At 35.1% G+C, this 18,666-nt stretch overlaps 1 protein-coding gene across 1 annotated transcript in view; it reads right to left on the bottom strand.

Annotated features, from left to right (window-relative positions):
- The window catches only part of LOC119190941 (adhesive plaque matrix protein-like), a 61,618-nt gene that overhangs the window by 41,799 nt on the left and 1,153 nt on the right, over nucleotides 1-18,666 (bottom strand). The window lies entirely within an intron of this gene.

The following is an 18,666-nucleotide window of genomic DNA, read 5'->3' as shown; positions in this document are numbered from 1 at the left end:
AACAAATTTTAACGGCAATTTTACAAATTGTTATTTTCACTTTTAAATGTAAATGCTTAAAAATTTAAGCATTTGCATTTAGAAAAGTACCCTTTAGTAAAGTGGAGCTCATCATGAAGCCGAAAGATAGGCACCAGAACTCCGTAATCAGACAATAAATCAGGAAAATTACTGTGCTACGATGTTTATAATGGACCACATAATTACTCCATAGATCTGCAGTTTTTAATATTTAGCGTATTGAAAGTTTAAATTAAGTCATTAGAAATTACATATTGGAATTTATATTTTGAGTCAGAAGGTGTATGTAATGAGATGTCATTTTTAGATGTATAACTAAAAAGTGAGAAATAAAAGATTTCTTTTTGGAAGTTGGTTATATTTTTTGGATAGTTTTTTTAATAGGTATTGCTTCTCAGTGACATCGATCATCAATCGACCGATTGTACATACATGTATAACAATTTACCAGTTTTGTATCCATAGTTTTGCATAATATTTGCGACACACGATGAAGCAAAATAGTTGGTTCTGTACTTTTTGACCAACAGCAGTCAGCTTTGACTGTAAGTATGGGAATACCGTCTTTACATCGCTACAGGCAACATCTTTATCAGTTTCTTCTCTAGCGGCCTCTTGCATCCTGTCCTCTGCAGCTAATTTCGATCATTTAGCTAACTCGTCGTAACATTTAACGTCTTACAAAAATTTTGTAAAGCCATAATTTGTAGCAAATTGTTTTGCCTGCAAATATGTTTTTTCTCCTTTATCCCCAAATGGTAACTCATACCTTTTTACCTGCATAACATTCGATAAGTTAAATTTGGTAAGTTCTATGGCAAAGAAAAGAGTTAGGAATAAATAAGTAAAGTTGTACGAATTTAACAAAAAAATTGTAATAATATATTAACAATAAAAAAAAAAAAAAAACAAAAAATAAGTTAAACATTTTGTTTCGACCGGATTCTCATGAGCATTGACGAACCCGGTAAACTTTGGAGCGCTGTAACAGCGTTTTAAATGAATGAAATAAAAAAAAAATTATAGGGAACAATTTTCCTCAAATGATCACTTACAAGGTACTGTGAGGTAATTTTTGTGTAAAATGTAAAAAAGTTATAGAGCAAAAAAGAAAACTTTTATAAACATTTTCTCACATTTTTGCTTATAACTTCTTTAATTTTTAATTTATGGCAAAAAGTTATATAAACATATTTGTAGGCAAAACAATTTGCTACAAATTATGACTTTACAAAATTTATGTAAGACGCATAGTTTCCGAGATATCGCGAAAAAGTGTTTTCACCCCTTTTCCATGATGGCGCCAGGCGACAAGGAGGGCGACCTCACAAACATGAGATTAAGCTTCTATTGACCCCCCACACATGTTCTAAAAATAATATTCGGTCCTCTAAAAAATACAAAACTCATGTAACATTTCAATGGGATAATTGTTTTTAGCTTAAGGTTCCATTTTTTCCTTCGAGTAACTGTTGCTCAAGTGTTTAATGAGTAAAAAAAGCAACAACCATAACTACTGACGCATGTTATAACATTAGTACATCAATCTTTTAGCTTTTGCTTTAGCCGAAGTTTCAGCGTTGTTGCATTTCCTTTTCTTGCCTAGAAATAGCTTTACTTCCCATTGTGTCTGAAACATAATAATATAATAATAATTTATAGTAACTACTAAAATTATTGTCACTCATTAAAGAAAAAAATATTTTACTTACTAAAGTACTAAGATGTGGCAATCACTGTATACACGTGACTATTTTTTCTACGCACAGCAAAGGCCAACTGGAGTCTGGCCGGAGCGACGAGCGATACGTCCTCTCTCTAGAAAGCCTCAAGGCGGACTAATTTGAAACGATTTGCGCGTTGCGTTTTATAGTGGTATTTAAAATATTTATAGAAAAATAACAGAACGAATTTTGTTGAATTTTTAAATTGTATGTTTTTAAGGAGATGTTCTTCTATTATAGTAATCCAATATTATATTCAATTAAGTAAGATATAGTGATAAAAAATCATTTAAATGACCAACATTTCTGAAATTTTCGAATTCTTTGAATTTTTATTTCTCAAGAATTAAACATAAAAAGATAATATTTCTCTACTAACATTTTTCTTCAGGATCTTTTTAGTTAGATAAAAATAACATATTGTTATGTTCCTTAGTGGTTTAAGATATTTTGAGCTTCGAAATAGACGTTCGAAGCGCAAATTTGAAAACCTCTGTTCAGTAATCATTAAACAATTTACAAATACTCAATAAATCTAAAAATTTTCTCTACTAACTTTTTAGACAACAAAATTTTCTATAGTAATTACTAATTCATATGTTTTTAAAATAATGTTTTGATGGATATTATCTCCTTCGAAAAGTGCTGTTTTTGAGACATACGGCGCGCGGATGCGTAAACGCTCTTAAACACATTGCATTCGCAATGGATATCGTAGAATAGTCTTGGAAAAGTCTCCATTCTGTTAATTATTGTTTTGTCGAAATCGCTGCAGCTTCGTACATTATTGCGAACAAACTGTCAGCCAAAAAACACGCGTGAGTAATAAATCATTGTTAAAAGATTTTGATCAATAACAAGTACAATATAAGGCCCGATTTCCTATTTAATTGTAAGTAATCACTTGGAAACCAAATATGGCATAACGATGCTAATTATGATGTAGGCGGTAATAAACGTAACAAGATAATCAACTTCCGGCACAAATAAATCTTCGCCTATAATTTCAATTCCCAATTAAAACAGGTTTCTGTTAGAAATAACGTATGTAGTAGAGTAAATTATGCCTTTAGTATTGATTACTGGAGTACACAGAATGCTTATTATATCATTGGAAATATTTATTTACTATTAACAGATAACGGTGAAGGAAAACATCGTGAGAAAACCTGCACATCTGAGAAGTTCTCTATAGGAAGGTGATAGTTCGAGGGTGTGTGAAGTCTACCAATCCGCACTAGGCCAGCGTGGTGGACTGAGGTCTAATCCCTCTCTGTAGTAGAGGAGGCCCGTGCTCAGCAGTGGGACAGTATATAATACAGGGCTGATATTATTATTATTATTATTAACAGATATTACACTGAATGAATCCCTCCTAGCCGAATTTGGCGACGGCGGTCAATCTCAACGGAGATCAGCCACGCAGGAGATATTATAGTGCACAAGTGTGTGCAATACACAAGCATCTCTCTGTTCAGTCTCATGCTATGAGACGGCAATCCAACATGACCGGCTTTACGTGCTTTCAATCACACCACATCACCACGGTAATCACACCGCCAACTTCCTGACTCCGAGTTGCGACTGAGATAACTTTTAAGGTGGAAAAACTCAGTCACAATTATTTTAGCCCGACCCGGGATTCGAACCCAGTACCTCAGCGCGGTTATGTACTTGTTCCCTATACAATTACAACTAAGCCACCGAGGCATTCATTATATTACACTACATCGAATGTATAACAGCAACACCATTTTCTTTGTTCTTGTTATTTTTCATCGTTATGGGAATAATTATGACAGATGCAATATATAATAAAAATAGCTTCTTTATTATTAAAACATTTCATGTATATTAAATTTGTATGAGGCCGATGTTTGTACATTATTGTTCCTTGAATATTGTATGGAATAATTAGATCGTCATTCCGTACACAATAGGTATATGTATAGTAGACACAAGTTGCCTCCCTGCCTACGCCCTACGCTTGTACAACAGCGCAAGATTACAAAACGCGTGTGCGATGTCGTAACAATTATAATCAGAATAACAATAAAAAATATCAGTGATTGTTCCCAAATACAATCACTATCTAACAATAGCCAACCTTCACGCTCGCGCACATGAGAGGTAAACAGAATGTAGAGGTTTTGAAAATGTTTCACGCTTGTCTACGCCTCATATTAAGATGTATAGTGTGGAACACGTGTGTCGCGTTCCGGGATCAGAATGTGTATATCCGCTTCCAATAGGCCGGCATAATTGTGTCAATGGTCGAGGGGTAATCATCCCTCGTCAGTCGACATTCTGAACATAGGCCTCCCCTAGAGTGCGCCACGTTGCTCGGTCCTCCGCTCTCCTCATACAGCATCCACTGGCGATCGTACGAGATATTACACTGCACGAAACCCACCAGCTCAGCAGTGGACAGTTGTAGGCTGATGAGATGAGTCGACATTCTTTTGGACCCCATTCCACTTACCATCAGATTCAGTGGGGTCACTATGCCGTGTCGGAAATAAAATACGTATACCCCTGGATAGCGATCACTATTATAAGAAGTAAAGTGCGCTATTATGGCCCAGGTAAGTGTTTCTGAGAGTAGCCTGTGTTTATTCGGTTTCAAAAAGGCCAGCATAATAAGTGACGATAATCTTTGAGATTCCATTGTACTTACCGCCAAATGTAGTGGAGTTACTTTGCCGTATTGATGCACTAATGTTTCCTTTATAATTATTAGTTATATATATTTAAAACAAAGTTTATTTGCCTACTTGGCATTAGAATACAATTCCCTACTTCCCATAATGTCGAGTATATTCAGGAGTGTTTGGGAGGATAAAAAAACCGCCAAACATCGAAATAACTGTCTTCCTCCATGCAATATTATTTGAAGAAACTAACGGGAAGCTATAAAGTTCAGAAAATATTTGCTGTAATCGACATGTTCATAGACAACGTAACGACTCCGACGCGGGAAAGTGCAATTGATTTACCGTAATCGATTGGATTAATCGTTATCGATTATAATATCGATTGCTTTAGCTTTCGTAGTGGCGTTATTGTTGAATAAATATTTACGTTAATTTCTTCACTATTTCACATGTTTTTATTAATTTATTTTATTATTAGTGTATTGCAAATATTTCTTTTATATTTGAAATTTGTTCACTGAATTCAATTAATAAAGAATTTGCAATTACAAAAAGGTGTACTAGATCATGAAATACTTTTAGAAATAGCATCTTTTTGTGCAATTAATTTATTTACACAATCTCCAGTATCTGTAAGAATATAATATTTGAGATTGCCAAGCGCCGCTCTCTATAATATGTTGTTGCTACAATTTGAGCAATTGTTTCAATTCTGACAGCCTGTTTGAAAATATAAGGAAACATATTTGATCCAGTTCGAAATGTTTGGGTCGATTGCAGAAATGAATCAATCACTCCACGTAATGACCTGCGCCAATCTTACTATATTTTTCCGGCATAAAGTAACCAATATGTTAATTTAGGATATGGTCAATCTGTTTACCAAATTTCATCGAAATACGAAAGGATTATAATACTTCTAACAAACTTGATACATTTATAATATTATAAGAATTACGACCAATCTTTTTAATGATAATAACTGTCGGTGTGACTGTTGCTATTGTCCAAATTATGACACTTCTGAACACTTTGGATTTGAATTTACCGGCGTTCATGCTTTTTCGCAATAATGTAAGCAAGAATTACTACTAATCTCTTCAATTACAATAACAATCAAAGTTACTGATGCTATTGTCGAAACTTTGACACTTCTGGCAATTATTATGGCTTTTACTTTAGGCGACGTTTTGTGTTGTAGCATCTCCTATGGTTTGAATTTTAGCTGCTAGTAAGAAGGGTGAGGATGAATGAGGGCGGCCCAGAGCCGGTCCCTGTGGCGCTCAATGGGGGAGGTCTATGTCCAGCAGTGGATTATTCCCGGCTGAAATTTATTTATTTATTTATTACTAGCTTCCGCTCGCAGCTTCGCCCGCGTGTATTTCGGACTTCAAAAATGGAGGAGGTGCTCAATTTGTCGGGATGTTTTTTTAAGTATGGTGGTATGCAGGTGGTCCGATTGTCCTGTCAGGGTCTGATGATGGGATCCTGGTGAAATCGAAGGAAGCTTATAGCATGATTCAGTATTCACGCGTGATGGCTTATTATTAGCGTATTTCATGTATAACTTTGGTGTTTCTATACCGATTTCTATGATTCTTTTTTATGGAATATTTAATAATGTTAACTTTTTTAATTAGGGATGACTGAGAGTATTATAAACGTAAGAGTAGTCAAATATAATGAGAAAGCTTCGAACTGCTAAGCTATCGGGAGTTACATGTGTTATTGTGAGTCAACCATAAAAGATAGACATATGCTGTCGTGGGATATTTTTTACATAATTTTAAGAACATTTCCGTCATACATGATTTCTGCGTAGCTTTAACCATTAAGGTTGCACACGCGACGGAAGCTTAAAAATGGAGTAACTTCTCCCGTTTTCCCAACATTTCCCTTCATTGCTCTGCTCCTATTAATTGTAGCGTGATGAAAAGTATACTATAACCAGCACAGGAGTATGACAAATAATTGTACCAAGTTTCGTTAAAATCCGTCGAGTAGTTTTTGTTTCTATAACGGTTATACAGACAGACGGACAGACAGACAGACAGAAAGACAGACAGACAGACAAAAATTTTACTAATTGCATTTTTGGCATCAGTATCGATCCCTAATCACCCCCTGATAGTTATTTTGGAAATATATTTCATGTACAGAATTGACCTCTCTACAGATTTATTATAAGTATAGATTATCAGACTGCTGACGGAGTTTACAATTCAATTTAAATCCACGCATGTATATAGTAACAGTCTCTTATGTAATTGTAACTCTAGTTACAAACAGTCACAGCATGAGCCACAATATATATTTTCAACATAAAACATTAATTATTATTCTAATTATGTTTAGTACAACAGCAACGAAATTACGTCAAATCTTATATACTATTTATAACAAAAGAGAAAAAACAAAACATAAATAGTTAACATTCAGCATAACTCAATAATTTACGTCTAAATTGTAATAATTTATCACCAAAAATGTCGACATCATTATGGAAACCAACTGTTTGGTTGTACAGACTAGACAGGCGAGGAACAGGAGCTTGCTTCCCTTTATTAGTTCTATTGAACCGAACATGAAACAATCGTCCAGGTTTTCGAGGTGGTCTATTTGGTGCCTTTAATAAAAACTTGAAATGGAGAAGAAGGGAGTTCAATCGATGATAATACTAGCCGATTATGTGAGGTATGAACGCTATCCAATTAGACCGTCTAGTAACCGTTACAGACCAACGCTTGCTTCACCGGAAGACATCGATCGACGTGGTTCACAGCAACATCCAGCGGAATAGCGGTAACAGGGTGGTTTCCTATCATGTCGTATTAATTGGACATAAAAAATGTTGTTTCATGCCTTTTACCATTTCAGGGGCAGATTACGTTAGTTACATTTTACAAGTACTTTTGCCTGTGGTTTCGGCCGCGTGAGAAAGTATTTTCGGGATAAATATTTTTTTGGTATAAAAAGTCGCTCATAGCATTCAAGAGTAATGAAGCTTCCTCTTAGTGAAACAAAATCAAAATTGGATTAGTATTTCCAGAAATTAGCGCGTTCAAATAAACGTAAAATTCTTTTACCATTTACAGCACACAATACCACACCTCAGACTGATACAGAGTAGAAAAACACATTTATAAAAAAAAAGTTTTTTTTATCAGTTTATGCGCTTCGAAAATCGTCGCCATATACCTACCAATAGAGACATTATTTGATCATAACAGATAAATATTAAAAAACTAATGAAAATATAATCATAATTATTAAAAATTATGATTTTGATAATTCTTTCTACGCTATTTTGATAAAATGGAAGGCACTTCCCTACGAGGTCCGTTCACACGTCTCAGACTACCGACATCGGATATCATTAGCGGATTATTTCTTTTAATTTTGTATCGGAAATGGGCGTATTTTTTAGATTTCCTTGCTTTTGTAATGTGTTTCGAAGGCATAACTTCAGCCCCACAAAAACATTGTAGTTTCATGGATCGATTTTTCGCTATATTACTAGTATACACATACAGGCTCGCTCTCTATGACCCATGCGGCGAAATACGTAATGCGAAAACTGGGTGCATAGTCGCATCTCTATCTACTTTTAAGGACATGGCAAAGTGACCCTAATGAACCTGATGATAAGTGGGTCTAAGTAGAATATTGATTGACAAGAGATGGTTATCCTTCGACAGTCGACAATAGGGTAACTTTCTACGTTTGATGTACATTATTTTATACGTAAACTAGTTGACCCGACAGACGTTGTCCCGTTTTAACTATGAATTGGCAGCACGCATTCTGTCAATCGCTGAAATTAACTTAATTTAAATTTTCTAACGTTCCGCTCAACTTCCTTAATTTTTTCTTTCATAAGATCCTTCTCCTGACAAAAACAAACACAACAAAAAGAAAAATAGTGAAATCGGTCCATCCGTTCACGCGTGATGCGATGACCAAAGGAAATAGGGATTCATTTTTATATATATATATATAGATAAAATGGCACGAAAAAGAAACTTTTCTGTCAAATCATAAAAAATGGTTAGAAAATAGAGGAGTTATTTATACTCGAAATGTTGTAAGCAAAAGTGGGCGCGTGGTGGGTTTATCGCGCTATCTCTTTCTTACACACGCAGCGTTAAGACTGGTGGCGGTTGGTGACGTCACAGATTGCTACAATTATTATTTGGTAACTACCACTTGCACCAAATTTCATAACTTTAAAACATAGAAATAAACGGTATTTCGGATTTTGTCGCGGTTTTTATATTTTTATATTATAATATTCTTCGGGCATTTTGAAGACTTTTCAACCTTCATGGTCACGGGCGGGTTGAGACGTAAGTCGTTCGAAAAGTAAACGTTAAAATATATACCTGGATTTTACAATTACACAAAATGAAAAAAAAAAAGATGCTGGTGCTCTACGCACTGTGAGCTCATGTGTAGATCGGACCAATTTCTACGTATAAAAGGGTATTTAATTATTTTAAATTATGTTGTATAACCATACTCAGAAGGCGTGACATGCGATTACACGTAATAACAGCTTGTAATTACAATAATGTGATACGCGTAACAACTGTAACGGAGAGAGGAAAGTCAACTGGTTTCGGCGAAAGTTGTTTAATGAGAACAAAAACAATAAGCGCGGCAGGTGGGCGTGAACAATAAATAATGGGAGTGGTTCCGTAGGAGATATTATTGAATTAAAGTTTTGAATTTTTTTTTAATACGGCTCCGAGAAAGTGACTCCACTGAACCTGATGGTAAGTGGAGTGCGGTCCAATAGAATGTCGACTGATGAGAGACCTCTCGGCAGTCGACACAATTATGCCTGTTGAAACCGGATATACACAGGCTGATCCCGAAACGCGACACACTTACGTGGGCCACTATGGGTTTTAACATTTTGTGTACGGTGGTCGCTATCCGGGCGGAAATAAAATATATTCTACAACCAGCAAACATGTTCAGGGGTTAGAATGAAGCGGAAAAACTGTCTGAATTTGGATATATGGGGATAAATTGTCTTGGATTAACACATAGGTTTTTATCACAGAATAATACCTACACCGGCAAAGGAATGATGTGGGAAGACCCGCGAGCATGACTTAGTGGTAGATTTACTGCTCACGTCTTTATCCCTAGAGATAACGCACAGACGCAAGTATTACCTAAATGAATAAATTATCTGAATTCCGAGAGTCAACCAATAAAAATAACATCAGTAAGCATATCAAAGTGTATTCTAATTGGCCCATTTTCACTATCAACCTAAAGATAGCTGATAACGTCTACTAAAAGAGAAAGATCTCAGTAATATCGCATTTAAAAAAAACATTTTCAAACGCCGCCCACAAAGATTTGTCTATGGTTTTTATTAGCAATATTTTCGCCTTGCGGAACCCTAAAGCGAATTATTTGAGTAATCCAATGACAGCAGGTTGTCTAGGAATGTCCGACTCTTTCTCACGTCTATCGATATTTACCATGATACTTTCAAATAGACGGTATGCTTGAACACTGGCGGCGCATTCCTAATATAATTTATAGACTTTTCCACTACATAGTAAACAAAGTAATAAATAAAATGGCGTCTATAGCCTCGTTGAAAATAGTAATTTTTCTAAGTTTATATTTGTTCATATGTTAATGTTTTCGTCCAAGCCATTTTGGCAATACCTCACAGTGAAGATGCTATTAAAATCTACATTTTTTTTTTTAGCTAAAAAGGATATAAAATATTTCCTTTTCTGTTTAAATTAGTTTTAGGATACAATGAGGCTGGCATAATGTAGATTAAAAGCCTCTGTCTAAGCTTGTACATTAAATAAAGAGTAAAAAAAAAATTGATTTCGTAAAACTTTATAGATAAAATGTTCATTTTGTCTACAATTAACAACGTATAACTTAGGATATAAAGACAACAGACAAGTACACATCTATTTGCGAAATATTGTATCAGGCTTAATAATACTTTTATTTGTAGAACAAAGGACTGTCAACAATGTCCGCACGTTCAAAGCCCAAGGGCACAGACCTCTGACTTTTTTAAAGTTATGTGTGTATTCTTTGTGAATTATCGCTTGCTTTAAGGGTGAAGGACAAAATCGAAGAACACAAAACAGAAGAAAACCGCATACCTGATAAGTTCTCTATAGGAATTTTGAGAGTGTGTGAACTCTACCAACCCGCATTAGACCAGCGTGGTGGTCTAAGGGCTAATCCCTATCAGTAGTAGAGGCGGCCCGTGCAGCAGTGGGACAATATATAATACAGAGCTGATATTATTATTAAAGAATTTCAGAACGTTCTTTAGTCTACTTTATACCGGCGATGGAGTTTAGACGGGCGAAGCAGTAATGAAAAGTTAGTTAAACTTGGATTTAATTTAAACATGACTTGTTTTATAGAATGCTTTAAAATCAACATTGCAAATGTTGGTCGGAATTACAAAATGCAAGGCAACTGAAACTGGTTTCTGCATTTCCTGGTTTGCCTCCTTGGTTCGTGGCAGTACGGACAAGAATGTGAGATCCTAGGTTCAATTCCCTGGTCGGGTAACGATTATTACCTCCTTATTCATAGACGTTTTTTATCTAAGGACGGAGTAAAGCTGTGATAACATGTCTGTTTCTCAGTGCTGACGGCATGGCAGCCTTCGCAGTGCGTAGCCATAGGGTTGTTGTGATTGGCTAATATTGTTGTATCTCAATATTAGCCAATCACAACGGCACACACATAGACTTGTTATCATAGCTTTACTCCGTCCTTAGATAACGTCTATGAATAAGGAGGTTAGTTTTTCTAACACAATTTGCCCGTTATTTCTTCGAATGTTAAGTACGTGGTAAAATTATGTCAAAATGAAACATCCTTAAACGTGATTTGGGTTGACCCCACATTGTTTTAAGACATGGTACACGAGGATATTTATTTCCCAGTGATTACATATATTTCCTTTACATAACATACATTAAAAAGTTATTATAAGGATGTCCAAATTACACAATATGGTTAAAATGTTTATGTAATGTATTAAAAATGCCTTTTAAGATACCATTATGTTTCCTTAATACATTTATTTATATTTATTGTTTCCATTTTGTGTAAACGTAATAAATGGCCTTAATTTAATAACATGTTATGTAAAGTATTTTTTTGTCTGTTTTTCTGTTAATCGATCGATTAATTATTAACCTAAAATGTTATAAAATTAAATGGCCTTTTTTATTTCAAGATACGTGTAATATTTTAAATGGATTAACATTTACTTTAAATAATCATTGAAATTGGCGCTAAATGTAAATAATTTCCAACCAGTATAAACAAATATAAAATTAGAAACTAGATTAGGAAAAGCAGTCTCAGTAACATTAGCCACTAATACCATTAGAATAACTTGAAATAACTTCAAAGTGCTTTCGGCCTAAATTACTGTAAATACGCCGCGCTCGCCGCGCAAATTGATGCAGTGTCTGTTGCCACGCGAATTTCCCGCCTAAAATACTTATAGTTTATTTGTAGTTTGTGTTTAGTAAAAACTTTTTGTATCAATTTATACTGTTTATGGTGTATCTTATTTTAAGGTTATTTGAATTTGATTTTTTTTAAGATTCATGTTTTTCATCTATGAAATAATATTAACAGCATCTATTGATAATGATGCATGAATTTATCACCACACACTTTTTAATGGGTGCTGTAGAAGTAAATTAGCTTTGTGTTCATGACAGGTCCCCCAACTAACTCCAATACTCTTGGCAAAATTAAATTCTGGGCAAATTGTGTAAAAATTAAACATAAATTGTTCCCCACCAAAATCTTAACTACTGTAATCAAACTTGCGAGTAAAATATTTATTTATAAGATTTCTGCAATATAAAATCTACGCAACAACAAATAAAATTGTCAATAATAATTGAACACAGTTCGTCACAATCACGAAATGAAAATGGTGTGTAATTCGTCTTGCGTCCCATCTTACCCAATGAGAAGATGACTCCACATTAATTGCTTTTCATTTCACAAATTGATTGGTTCACTGATTGAACGTAAATCAATGTTTATGATTATGTCTTTAAATACTGAGTTTTATTATCGTGTGTAAAAGTGGGAACAGCATGATTTGTCTAGCGGTTTAGAAATTAACTCAAAACATAATGGTTGATGTCTCATCCTCTCTCAGTGACCGTCCTGAGCCGAGGTTCGTAATCTGTTAGTGGGTTCCCCTCAGGTCGCTTAGTTTTCAAGGGTTGTGAGTGGCTAAAAAGCGCTCACCCGCAAGTCCACTGTGTTTGTTTAAGCCGGCCCTTGTCAGACTATCAAACGTAGAATTATGTTAAAAAAATTATACCTATAGTGTAGTCTAAATTGTATGTGCATCTAGTTGACCCGACAGACGAGCCGAGTTTGGCAACCTGTTAGTGGGTTCCCGTCAGGTCGCTTAGTTTTCAAGGGTTGCGAGTGCCTAAAACGCTCACCCGCAAGTCCAGTGTGTTTGTTAAAGCCGGCAGTGACGAAGCGTTATACAATCTTATTCCTACCGGCTTCCCTTTTAGGTTTATTTAAGTTAGTCTTAGTTTCTGTTAAATTAGCCGCGATGTGTTAACTAAGGATTTTTTTGCCTTGGGTTACCTTTTGAAAAATTTCACCCTTCGATACTGTAAGCCGGACCTTGCTAGGATAACACACGTGGGTTTATGTGAAAAAAAGATAACTCAAATGGCATGTTCTTAAGATATGAGTCATTTTAGACTGTCTTGTGTAGTTGTTGTACAACTACCGCGCTAAGGTCTCGGGTTTGAATCCCGGGTCTGACAGTGATATTTAATTTTACTGCCTACTAACAGCCTGGTGTCTGGGATTGTAGCTGATGGCGATAGGCTCGTCTCCCATCATGGGACGCAATACACAAGGCAAGAAATGGGTAACACTAGTTGCATCTCTGCCCGCCACTTCGAGGATAAAAGGCGTGGGTTTATATTTGTTGAACCCCTTTCTATCCCCTCCTTCCAACCGTGAAGGCTACAGTATTTGAAACGTAGGTAAAAAATTATATTACAAAAAAACGCGATAAAAACCGAAAAATAGTTTTACATATTACATTTTTTTTGTTAGGTATTGTTTAGAACAGTTCAGAATACCTAGAAGGACCCATTTCAGTAAAAGCAGTCGGTATAATTGTCTGCGCGTGTCCCATTGTGCCACATACTCGTTGGCGCTGCGCACGCGATAGTGCAATGCACTGCGCGGTGGCTCTGATTAATATCTATCGGTTTCAGTGACAACTTTTGCTCGCGGTTCTGCCCGTGAATTTTTTTTATTTGTTAATAGGAGCCATTATTTTAAGTTAGAATACGAATAATCGATTGGTGAATACAGTATTCAATTCTATGCAGTAGTTTTTGCGTGATGCGTGTACAAACATACAGATAAACAAATATTCTAAAAACTGTTGTTTTGATTTCTGTTGCCCTGATAAATACCGTCCATATTACTTTTTCTTTATTGTCTATAATGTACAGACATCGGTCTATTACAATTTTATTGTTGTATAGCTTAAAAATTTTCGACAGTAAATTAGGTTCGTCCGCAAAACATTAGGAAACAAATTTATAACAATGCGGTAGTATTGATATAAGTTAGCGTACGCACTCTTAATGATAAGCTTGTACTGAAATCAGCTGGCATTTAGATCGAATTGAAAAATCATATCGATAGACGATTCCTTCTAAGATAAATCGGCATACATATAGTAAGAGAAACCTGCATAATTTTCAGAAGTCAATAAGTAACATATTTCAGTAACCATAAGTAGTAATGTTTAAAGGAAATAAGATGAAAAAGTCTGTATTGAACCTTAGATATTATTAACAATCCAGTGCCATACATTAACGTAGCCTCAAGATAAAAAATAATTCGTATTCAGTCCGACGCCATAGACGCGGTGACCTACGTAAATTCAAGTAATCGTATGTCTTAAGAAGTAAACAAGGTTAATATTTTTATGTAACATATTGCGTGATTTTGTCATTTACGAAACTATGAAATCATTCAATGTTTTATGTATCGACCTTAATTTACACCAATAATTAAGACATTGCAAAACTTGGCCGGTTATTTGATTAGAAATGAAACTGGTAGATATAAATTTTAGTTTTACCCGTAAAAACTAATGGCTTTTTTAAAAAGCAAGTCGCTTGGATAACGTTAAACATTATTGAACATAAATAGTAAAAAAAAAAAAACTTAAAAAATGTTATTACAAATGTTTGTCTTACTCTACGAATGTCAGACACCCTGAGTATTCTAAATAATATTTTTTATAGAACCCTGAGATATTAGATATATGGCATTTTTTTATACAATATGGTTGCAAAAATAATGTATCACCCAATGTTAATATTCGCTTACCATAAAGACAACTTTTTAACAAAAATATAAACCGCATTAAAATTTCACACAACAAGTATACGGGTTACCAATTTTGGAGACGGTGATTAATTAGTAATGGTAGGAAAATTTTTGCAAATCGGTTCATAAATGACCGAGCTCTGAGGCAATAAATATATAAAAAATTACACGTCGAATTGGTAACCTTCACCTTTTTTAAGTCGATTAAAAACATAAAAATCATAGCTGCATTTAAGAGAAAGCAATAGGAATAAGGAAAGAATCTTTGATCTCAGAAAATCATCCTCCTGTAATTTAAAATCGACAGGGCTAATTGACTTAACCAACATATTATTTGAAAAAAAAAATTAGGTGAACGACAATTTATTTGAAAAAATTTAACTAGGTTAAAAAACATAGAAAATATGCAAATTTTAAATATGTATGAATTTTAGTATCGTAAAAAATGACGCCTTAATCAACCTTTACACCTGTCGAAATGTTTTTCTGTGACACTGTAGCCCTTTCTGCAGTCAAATATGTCTACAGCACGGCTCTATTGACAAATATTTGAAATATGTTCCGGGTTTAAATTAAGCGTTCGGTAAGTTTACCGCTTTTGAAGCGAAAGTGGTCCGTTGAGTGCGCGACACACACTTGCTAACCAGACTGTGATGTCATGAAGCTGTTTGAAGTGGATTAGGTTAGAGAAGTTGCTAGTTTCTTTTGTGTGGAGCGAACATATAAAAACAATCTGAACAGAACTGAAATTCAAAAACCAGTGCGATTTCTTTTGGGTGAATACAGATATAAAACGTTTGATTCGAATACGGTAAAGATTTTGATCGAATTTTTTTTAAAATATATTTTTTATTGCTTTTAATGACGAGACGAGCTTGCCGTTCGCCTGATGGTAAGCGATACGACCGCCCATAAACAGCAACACTTTGAATTACAAAGTATTGTTTGGTATTCCACTGCGCTCGCCAGACATGAGATGTTAAGTGTTATTATGTCCAGTAGTTACACTGGCTACAATGTCCTTCAAACAGGAACACAACAGTGACTACACACTGTTGCTGCTCGACAAAATATACATTGCGGTGGTACCGACCCAGGAGACTGTCACATATGAGAGACCTACCACCAGTGTTTATATATGTTAGTTGGCCGAAATGTAGCTGAATATTAACAGAACCTTCTCACATATCAGACATGAGGTTTACTTACAAAATTAGACTATATTCAACTGTACTATATCTAAACCTGTTTTATTTAGCTGTTTATTATATCTATTTGCCTGATGATATACTCATAAACGTATTCATATATTAAAAACACAACACATGCATAAATCGACCCAAATTTAAACACCTGAAGCTCTCATTTACTCTGCAGCATTAAAATGCAAAACACAAGCGCTAAGGGAAAGTTGACCGCCAGTAAATCACCAGTTATAACAGACCGCGGTAATATGTATATCTCGGGAGATTTCTACTATACTCAATGACGAGGCAGTAGTAACCGGTTACTAATAAACAGTAGCGATATCTACTATCTATCTAATAGCGTTATCGACTGCCTTGGTGGCGTAGTTGTACTGCATGCGCGGTACAGCGCTCTGGGGTCCTGGGTTCGAATCCCGGGTCGGGCAAAGTGATATTTGGGTTTTTCTACTCAGTATCAGCCCAGAGTCTGGAATTTGTGCCCGATATGGCGATAGGCTCGCCCCCTATCACATCATGGGAGGGACACACTTGGCGAAAAGTGGGTGGCCTTGGTTGCGCCTCTGCATACCCCACCGGGGATAAATGCGTGATGTTGTGAGTAGCAATATCTATTTACTAGGTTTTGTTACATTTTTCATTGATGCTACGCTCCTATTGGTCATAGTAATGTTATATAGCCTATAGCTTTCTCGATAAATGCTATCCAACACTAAATTTGTTTTTTTCAATTCGAATTAGTAATTCCTGAAATTAGCGCGTTCAAACAAACAAATTCTTCAACTTTATATAATAGTAAAGATAATAATTTTTCCGATACCGGCTGTTCAACAACAGTGGTTTTGCAAGTCAATGTTTTAAACTTAATTTTTTCACAATTCCTTGGGCAACAACCTCTTTTGGAGTTTGTTAAAACGCAAACCCGAGAGATTCCTGGCGACAGGAATAGACAATCTTACGCTACGCATAATGCAAATTGACCCTCGTATACCAGAGACCCGCCATGTTTGATCTGATAATTAATCAATAGAAATTCCTTAAACTTCTTCCATCTGCCTTCATCCCATTACAATGAGAGGTCAGCACATTTTATCAATCATATTGTTAGATTTTGGCTTATTTTTTCTACCGAATATTTACGTGTTTATACTTCTTTGAGAAAACTAATACCATATAATTAATTTTAAAGAAACATTTATAAAATTTTACTAATAAGACTTTACATCTCATGTCACAGGATGGCGAGCGCAGTGGAATACAAAACAATACTTTGTAATTCAAGGTGTTGGTGTTTCTACTGTTTACGGGCGGTCGTATCGCTTACCGTCAGGCGAACGGCAAGCTCAGCATGATTCAAAGGAAAACAGACAATCATTGCATTTGTCTAATTTATTATTGATATTTGTAAATGCCCGAGAGCCTGCTTCTGTACTCAAGGTGGAATTTCTAATATCCCTTGAGGAAGCATTCCTAATGGCGCGATCAGTTTGTAATAGAATTATTAATCAGGCTTGTCCGTCTGCAGGGAGCTGGACTATCTTAGGCACCGCGCAAACGTTAACACCTTGTTACTAGAAATAATTGAGAAACTAGTAGTTGCTGCTGCAATTATAGTTTTCATCATATAATAATGGATAATTGTGCGCGATATATATATATATTTTTTAAATATTTTATGAAGTTAGTTTGGATGTAGAACGTGATTTTTTAAACTAATGATCTTGTTCTGTTTTTTTTACTAATATCAAATTAAATTATGTATGGTGGCTTGGCTTATTTCTAGAACCGTATTATAAGCAGACAGAACTGTGATTTTTTTTTACTTAATAATTTATAGAAATTTGCTAGCCTTACTTAACCAATTAGATCAAAATATATTTGTATTTAACGACAATTAATCAAAAATCATTGTATTTTGGATTGGACCATCTTTCTCAAGTAAAATAAAAAAGATGTTTACATAAATATCAAATAACTCTAAACAGCGAAACGCCTTGCTCATTCTTTATGTTTTTGCATAATCATAAATTCTTAGCAAACAGGTGTTAAATTGGAAAGTGTTCTTCTGCGGCCGGCCTTACGCCCTTGAACCGAGTGAAAGTGCGCGAGATGAATGGCGTTATGTAATCAAACACGACCATTCAGACTGACGGTGGACTGACCGGTGAAATGCGGCTTAATATTGTGGTTACGATTTTTTTTTTACGAACACAGCGATGTTCCTGACGACGGATTGAACATTTTAAATGTATCTCAAAATTGTAGTTATGAACGGGTTTTTATGTATACCAAAGTGCCTTTACTGCATCTGATGGGAAGCGGAGTTGCGTCCAGACTGGTTAGGTTTACGAGAGATGATTATCCCTTGCCAGTTGACATAATTATGCCAGTCTAAATGAAACCAAATATGGACGTAAAAGATATTAGTTTCTTATACTAGAAACATACGAATATACAAAGTCCATTATGGTAATAAATAAAGTTTAAAAATTTGGTCAATATCGCATGAAACAGTGACTGCACTAGTATATCTAATTGATATTCGCCTGTCATAATTTTATCGTCATATTTTCGCGATAAATATTACTACATCTCCGCTTCCGTGCGATTAATATCATAATTATTATACTTCGGCAT

Source organism: Manduca sexta, chromosome 5, assembly GCF_014839805.1.
Source record: "Manduca sexta isolate Smith_Timp_Sample1 chromosome 5, JHU_Msex_v1.0, whole genome shotgun sequence".
In the NCBI taxonomy this organism is placed as follows: Eukaryota; Metazoa; Arthropoda; class Insecta; order Lepidoptera; family Sphingidae; genus Manduca; species Manduca sexta.
This window is presented reverse-complemented; position numbering and strand designations above follow the sequence as displayed.